The following is an 8568-nucleotide window of genomic DNA, read 5'->3' on the forward strand; positions in this document are numbered from 1 at the left end:
AAGGGGGATACAATTTCCACTACTAGAGAGCATGAACTTTTAAGTAAAGGTCTTGAGTTTGACCCATGGGACCACATATATCAACATGATACTTTTGTTCTCTCTCTCTCTCTCTCCCCTAAGTTTCAAAACAGAAAGAAAAAGAAGGAAGAAAGAAAGGAAAGAAAGAAAGAAAGAAAGAAAGAAAGAAAGAAAGAAAGAAAGAAAGAAAGAAAGAAAGAAAGAAAGAATGATGGTTTTATTTGGGAGCCGGGCGGTGGCGCAGCGGGTTAAGCACACGTGGCACAAAGCACAAGGACTGGCATAAGGAGCCCAATTCGAGCCCCCAGCTCCCCACCTGCAGGGGAGTCACTTCACAGGTGGTGAAGCAGGTCTGCAGGTGTCTATCTTTCTCTCCCCCTCTCTGTCTTCCCCTCCTCTTTCCATTTCTCTCTGTCCTATCCAACAACGACGACATCAATAACAACAATAATAACTACAACAATGTAACAACAAGGGCAACAAGGGGAAATAAAAAAATAAAATAAATTTTTTAAAAGGTGTCTTTTTGGGAGTAGGGCGGTGGCGCAGTGGGTTAAGCGCACGTGGCGCAAAGCGCAGGGACCGGCGTAAGGATCCCGGTTCAAGCCCCCGGCTCCCCACCTGCAGGGGAGTCGCTTCACGGGCGGTGAAGCAGGTCTGCCAGGTGTCTATCTTTCTCTCCCCTCTCTCTCTGTCTTCCCCTCCTCTCTCCATTTCTCTCTGTCCTATCCAACAACAACAAAACAACGTCAACAATGGCAATAATAACCGCAACGAGGCTGCAACAACTAGGGCAACAAAAAAAAAAAAGGGGGAAAAATGGCCTCCAGGAGCGGTGGATTCATGGTGCAGGCACCAAGCCCAGCAATAACCCTGGAGGGAAAAAAAAAAAAAAAAAGGTGTCTTTTTTTTAGTTATAATTTAGAGTGATGAAATACCGAATAAATGCCGTGTCCTGATATTTTTTTTCTGTCTTCAGGTTATTTGCCCCTTTTTTCTCTCTTTTTTCTCTTTCTTGCATTCCCCCTTCCTCCCCATCACCCTTTCTGCAATGCCTGCTTCTCCCCATGTGAATTTAATTTGTTTACAAAAGGATTTTTGACTCCCACAACTCCTGTGAATTTGGTCCTCCCCTCAGCTTTTTCACTTTGATAAATGGAACCATCATTTACCCAATTTCTAATGCTAAAATCCAAGAAAACAACCTTGATTTCTTTCATTCCCATAACACTTACATTCAATACATCAATACATCTTACAGTTTATTTCTCTGAAACATATGCTGAATCTACTATTTTCAACCCATCTGATATCACCTCACATCCAGCCACAATTTTGTTTTAGGTGGATGACTATAAGGGTCTGATAACTGGTTGTGCTTCATGCTTCTCCCACTTTTGTCTCCTGATAGCATACTATGTGCATTTTTTTCTTTTTTCTGTTTTCAGTAATTGCTTTACAGGGGCTGGGCAGTGGCTCACCCAGTAGAATGCATATGTTACTATGTGTGAGAACACAGGTTTTAATGCCCCAGTCCCTACCCACAGAAAGGAAACTTTATGCAAAGTGGAACTGTGCTGTAGGTGTTTCCCTTTCACTATGCCTTCCTATTTCTCTCTGTCTCTATTAGAAAAGAAAGGAAAAGGGGGGTGGGAGAAGGCCACCAGGAATGGCACACTGAACCCTAGCAAATAAACCTGGTGAACAATTCTTCTTCTTCTAGCGTTTGCCCTTCTTCCGTAGCCAGACAACAGTGTCAGGTTGAGCCTGATGTAAAGTTTCAAGACCTCCTTTGAATCTGGAGAGGTGGCAGTCGTTGACTATGTGGGTCATAGTCTGTCTGTAGCCGCAGGGGCAGTTCGGGTCGTCTCTGGCTCCCCAGCGATGGAACATAGTGGCGCACCGGCCATGGCCTGTTCCATAGCGATTGAGGAGGGCCCAATCATAACGTGCTAGGTCAAAGCCGGGTTGACACTTGCAGGGGTCTGTGATGAGGTGTTTGTTCTTTACCTCAGCTGACTGCCAACTCTGTTTCCAAGAGTCTGGAACAGAGAAGTTCAGTGTAGGCGTAGGAGACCAGATTGGATGACGAGACGTCAAGCGTTGGATAGGGTGGGCGAAGATATCCGCGTATATTGGCAGGTCCGGTAGAGCGAAGACGTGGGAAATGAACTTAGATGATGCTGCATCCCGACGAATATCTGGCGGGGCGATGTTGCTAAGAACTGGCAGCCATGGAACCGGGGTGGAACGGTGAACAATAACGAAGAGTCATTACCCTACATTTTATCATTTAGACTATTCAATCATTTGTGAAATCTAAATGTATAATTATGCATCTTTATTATTTATTTATTTAGAAAGAACTAGAGCTTTTCTCTGGCACATGTGATGCCAAAGATTGAACTCAACGCCTCAAGTTTGATAGTACAATATTTTTACTCCTGGACCAGAATATACTTTTATTTATTTAATTTTTTTCTGCCAGGGTTATTGCAGATTTCTGGAACTCCATACCTGCATGATTGCTCTGCTTCTGGTAGACAGACAGAGAAAGAGAGAAAGAGTGAGAATGAAAAATATCCCAGCACTCTTCCACCACTCATGAAGACACCCCCATGCAGGTGCTCCCATGTGGTCACTAGGGGCTTGAACTCAGGCCTTCAAAGGTGGTCAAGTGTGAGCTCTACCAGGTGTTGCCAGCAACCCCAGAATTTTTTGTAAGTCTAATCATATCACTTCATTGCAAAGAAAGAAAAAAGAAAACAAAAACAACAAACAAACAAAACTCCATTGATTTACAATTGTTTACCATAGTCTACAAGGCCCCATATGATCTGGCCCTTGCCTCCCTCTTTAGCCTGCAAGCTAAGGGGTCCTCTTCTGTCCCTCACATATACTGAGCTAATTTTGTGATTTTAGGGGCCTTCACATGCCTGGTCCCACATTATCCCAGTTTAAATATTGTCTCCTCAGAAACCTTTCAATCACCGATATAAATTAATTCTTCCTCCTCAGACTCTTTACTATGTCATATGTAAGTTACTTATTTCTGAAATTATACTATTTAATCATTTACACATTGTACTGAAGATCCACGTCTCAGTATTGTCTATTGTTCTCTAATGGTAAGAATTGTAGCTGGCACATTGTAAGTTACCAGAAAAATTATCTTATTTATATGTGATAGAGAGAGTTTTACTTGGAGGAGAGAGAAGCCAGAGCACCACTCTAACATATGCAGTGCTGGATATAAAACTGAGAGGTTCAGGCACGCAAGCCCCACACTCTTCCCAGATAAGCTATTGTTCCAGCCATACTCAGTCAATTCTTTAAATAAACAGACAGATGAATGCCCTTGTTCCAAAATCACTTTTCTTTCTTTTCTCCACTCAGTCTCCTTCCACAAAAATGCCCTCTCCTTCAGCAAATGAACCTCCTTTGGAAGGTGAGAGGGAGGCCATCAGTAAATACTGCTGGGTAAATGAAGCTAAAATGAGTTATACCAACAAAGAATGTCAGCCTCTTACAGCACAGCTGTTCCCAGGCATATTAGCATTCTCAAAGAGGAAGCTTGAACTTCAGGCATTGTTTACAGAGGGAAGAATTTCAGGTTAGCCCAGTTGATTTGGAAACTCTTCCACAGTGTCTTAAATTCACAAATGTTTATTAAGATCCTTTAGAACTCCTTTGAAACCAAATCTGACATTAAAATTTAAAGCAGTGATTGAAAAACAGTATTTGTTTCTAGAGAAAAAATTGAGGACTGGGAGTCCAAGAGCTAGGTTTCAATTAGATGTGCTACAGATTAGCCCCTACAACTGGTTGTGTAATGTAAGGATGACTTGTCTCTTCCCCAGAGGCCTGTGCCCCTTCCAGAGCTAAACACTTTAATCACACCTATCCTTTTTTGCAGCTGAGTTACTTTGAACTCTCACACAAACCCATTTGCAAGAGGATATTTTTATGTCTATTTTACAAATAGGGAGACAGATTTATTGAGGCCAAGTATTGTACCAGGGTACAACCCATAATGAGCAGTGAAGGTTGGACTCCAACCCAAGGTTATGCAATCTGATAAGATGCCTCCTTTTATGAATCTGTAATATGAGGAAGCGTGGGGGTGGGGGGAGCAGAATAAGAAGCTCAGACTCCAAGGAGTTGCTCTGTAAGATCCCTTTCCTATGAGTTCCAAAATATTATACTGCCCTTGGAACTCATAGAGAAACAGTTATAGTGAAGGCTTGGAAGTCAGGCTTCCTGAGTTCAGATCTATCTTTACCTCTCACCTTCAGTAAATTATTGACTGGCTATGAGTCCCTTCATGGAAAGAGTAAGGGCACCTTCCCCCTCTGCTGGCAGAGACAATACTGAGTGGTATTGCTGAAGCCTGGGCCCAGTGCCCTGTGCATAGTGAGTTCTCCATGCCTGTTCACTACTCATTAACCTAACAATGATGGCTGTGAACACTAAAGAAACTGGCTTCTGGAAGCCCAGCTAGGTTTCTTCTGTGGGCCAATCTTGAGGAGTGACTGAGCCTTCCCAGACTCCCTGTGCAACCAGTCAACCAAGCAGATACCCTTGGGGCTCTGGCAGTACCAAAAAGAACTTCCATAAGCAGCTGGGCCAGAAGGAGAGTAGCTGAAAGGCAGGAAGCAAAGAGCTCACAGGAAACATTAGCTGGAGAAACAAAAGTATGCTTGGAAAAGCCCAGACCTGGAGGCTTGAAGCTTGGAGGCAGGAAAGGAGCCCCTGAAGAGAATTTAAAGTAATTCACTGCTCCAAAATTATTTCTGACATCTGTGCTATTCTCACTGATTTCTGAAAGAATACACTGACACTCTGGAGAGCTTTGTATAATGCAAACAGCAAGAATTCCTTAGCCAATTTGTTGTTTGTTTGTTTGTTTGTTTGTTTGTTTTTAGATTTGTCTGTTCACAAGAGAGGGAGAGGGAGGGGGAGGGGGAGGGGAGGGGAGGGGGAGGGAGAGGGAGAGGGAGGGAGAGGGAGAGGGAGAGGGAGAGGGAGGGAGAGGGAGAGGGAGAGGGAGGGGAGGGGGAGGGGGAGGGAGAGGGAGAGGGAGAGGGAGAGGGAGAGAGAGAGGGAGGGAGAGGGAGAGGGAGAGGGAGAGAGAGAGGGAGAGGGAGAGGGAGAGGGAGAGGGAGGGAGAGGGAGAGGGAGGGGAGGGGGAGGGGTGGGGGGGGAGAGGGAGAGGGAGAGGGAGAGAGAGAATCACTCTAGCACATGTGCTGGGAATCAAATTCAGGACCTCATGCTTGAGTGTCCAACACTTATCCACTCTTGAGCCAACTGATCTGAACTTTAACATAGTATTTTCTAGTGAAGTTTTCTGTTTGTTTTTAACATTTTCCCCCTTTATTGGGGGATTAATGGTTTACAGTCACCAGTAAATACAATAGTTTGTACATAACATTTCTCAGTTTTCCATATAACAATACAACCCCCACTTGGTCATCTGCCATTATGTTCCAGGGCCTAAACCCTCCCCCCAACCCACCCCAGAGTATTTTACTTTGGTGCAGTTCATAGACAGTTACACAAGTTGTATTTGATGGGTTTTCTGAAAGTGAATATGCCCAGGAAGCCAGCTCCCAGATTTCACCACTAAATACTGAGAGGTATTTAGGTAATTTCTGGTTTTTACATATTATAAATAGTTCATTCTTGAAAGTATTTTTTTATTTGTTTGATGAACATGTGTATTTATCCCTTGTGTCTTTTTTTTTTTTTTTTTTAATATAGGAGTATTCCACTGCTTCCTGGTTTATTTAAAATTCCTTCCTCTTTCTCTTTTTTTTTTTTCCTTGCCACTAGGGTTACCATTAGGGTTTGGTACCAGGATTACAAATCCACTGTTACCAGCAACCATCTCTTTCTTTCTTTTTTTTTTTTTTTTTTTTTTTTTTTGCCAGAGCACTGCTTAGCTCTGGCTTGTGGTGATGCAAGGAATTGAACCTGGGACTTCAAAGTTTCAGGCATGAGGATCTTCTGCAGAACCATTATGCTATCATCCTCTTCCTTCCTTTCTATTTTTTTATTTGATGGTACAGAGAAAAATTGAGAGGGGAGGGAGAGATAAAGAGGGGAAAAAATAGACACCTGCAGATCTGCTTCAATAATCATGAAGCTTTTCCTTGCCAGCTGGGAGTGGGGCTCAAACCCCAGTTCTTGTTCATGGTAATATGTACACTCAACTAAGTGTACCACCATCTGACTCCCTATTCCTTTCTCTCTCTTTCTCTTTCACCCTTTCTTTTTTTCTATTTCTCTCTCTCTCTCTTTTTTTCTTTTTGGATACAGGAAGAGTAGCTCCTTAGCTGACTTTTTAATTCAAGTAGGGAAACAAAAAGAAACACACAGAGAGAAAGAGAGACATTACAATACTGGAGCTTCCTGCATGCTATCATGGTACTCTCATGTAGTGCCAGGGATCAAACCTAGGCCATGTGCCCTGCAAGGGCATAACCTACCTGGTGAACTACTTCCCTAGTCCTCTTGAGCTTGTTTACTTGTCTCTTCTCTCTCTTTCTCTTCTTCTTTCTTTCTTTAGAATATGGAAAGACAGAGGGAAACACAGAAAGGAAATGAAGCATAACACAACAGTCTACCATCATTGGAAACTCCTCTGGTAACTTGGTGCTCCCATGTGGTGGAGTTGAAGCCTGGGGCCTCATGCATGTTAAGGTGCATTCTCTACTGGGTGAGCTAGGTTCTGTCCTCTCTTGTATATATATATTTCAGATTAAAACCTTAGGTATTTGGCATGCATATGTTCAGCTTTGATAGTTACTGCTGTCCAGAGTTTTAGAAGGATTTCCAAGGTATATAGAAGGTCTCTATGTAGTCTCTTAGGGAAATTTTGGAGTGTCACACTCTCTAGGGAAGAGGAAGCGGGTAGAGTCTGATGATATTTGTCCAATAACCTGCCAGTGAATCTCTCTGACTCCACATATGCCATTTTCTCCATTTCTTTTCTCCTTCTACTTTACTTAATAGAACAGAGAGTAATTGAGAGGAAGTGAGAATACAGAGAGGGAGATAGACACATGCAGACTGCTTCATCGCTTGTGAAGTGTTATTCCTGGAGCTAGGGCTCGAACCCAGGTCCTTGAGAAATGGTAATGTGTGTATTCAGCCAGATGAATGCACCACCACCTGCCCTCCCCATTGCTTGTTTTGTGTTTTGTTTTGCTTTTCACCAGAGCACTGCTTAGCTTTGCCTTATGGTGGTAACAGGGATTGGTATCTTCAGTGCTTCAGACACGAACACCTGTTGTATAAACCACTGTGATATTTTCTCCAATTCTTATATTGCCTTAGAATCTGAAATTAGAGCAATATACACATCCCCTACCCTTGTGGATTTAACATTCTAGTAGAAAGAGAAAGATGTGTTAGTGGTCTAATGGCTAAAGAGAAAAAAAAAAGCAATTTGAGGAAATAATAGTGAGATGAGGATAATGTACTATTTATACTAGGATGGTCAAGGAAATCCTGCAAGATAGACAAGATCTGGATTATGGATTTTCATTCTGGGGTTGTATTTTAAATAATCACTCTGGCTATGATGTTGGAAATAAGATGTATGGGAGGAAGGTGAAAGGAGACAGGAGGCTACCATTTTAAGAGTCCAGGCAAGAAATGACAGTGAACTGACTAGAGTCACTGATGGAGTTGCAGGGAGGAGAGAGATGGTCATATATGGCAGGTATTCTAAAGGTAGGGCTGACCAGATCTGCTGATAGATTAGCACAAGAGGGCAATCAAAGATGCTTTGTTTCTATCAGTAGCTATGCCCACTTACATATGAAGCAGGATCAGATCCTGAGCCCAGGGTCTATGGACTGAATGAGAAGTCTTTCCGGATTACAAGTAGCCAAATTGCTATGTGAAAAGTCCATTTTCTCTTGGCCCAGTGGTAATGATATCAGTATTAAGGCAAATCATTAGAGTCAGACTACTAATCCCAGCCGTCACTTACCAAGCTTGTTTAATTGGGTAAGTTATACAACCTATTTGAGTCTCAGTTTCCTCTTTTGTGAAATTGGAACAGTAACAGTACTTTCATCACAGGGCTGTTGGGAATTCTGACATAGTGTATAGACATATGCCTGGTAATAGAACTTAATACCAACTCAGGACTTAAAGAATATGTCTGAGATGGGGGCAGGAGGTAGCACAGTGCAGTAAGCGTGGTGCAAAGTGCAAGAACTGATGTAAGGATCCTGGTTCGATACCCTGGCTCCCCACCTGCAGGGCGGGGGGGGGGGGTCACTTCACAAGTGATGAAGCAGATCTGCAGGTTTCTTTCTCTCCCCCGTCTTCCCATCTTCTCTCAATTTCTCTCTGTCCTATCCAATAATGACAGCAATAACAACAATAATAATAACAATGATAAACAACAAGGGCAACAAAAGGGAAAAAAGGGAGTCAGGTGGTAGCACAGCGGGTTAAGCGCACATGGCACAAAGCCAAGGACTGGCATAAGGATTCCAGTTTGAGCCCCCAGCTCCCTACCTGCAAGGG

Source organism: Erinaceus europaeus, chromosome 2 (assembly GCF_950295315.1).
Source record: "Erinaceus europaeus chromosome 2, mEriEur2.1, whole genome shotgun sequence".
Taxonomy (NCBI): Eukaryota; Metazoa; Chordata; class Mammalia; order Eulipotyphla; family Erinaceidae; genus Erinaceus; species Erinaceus europaeus.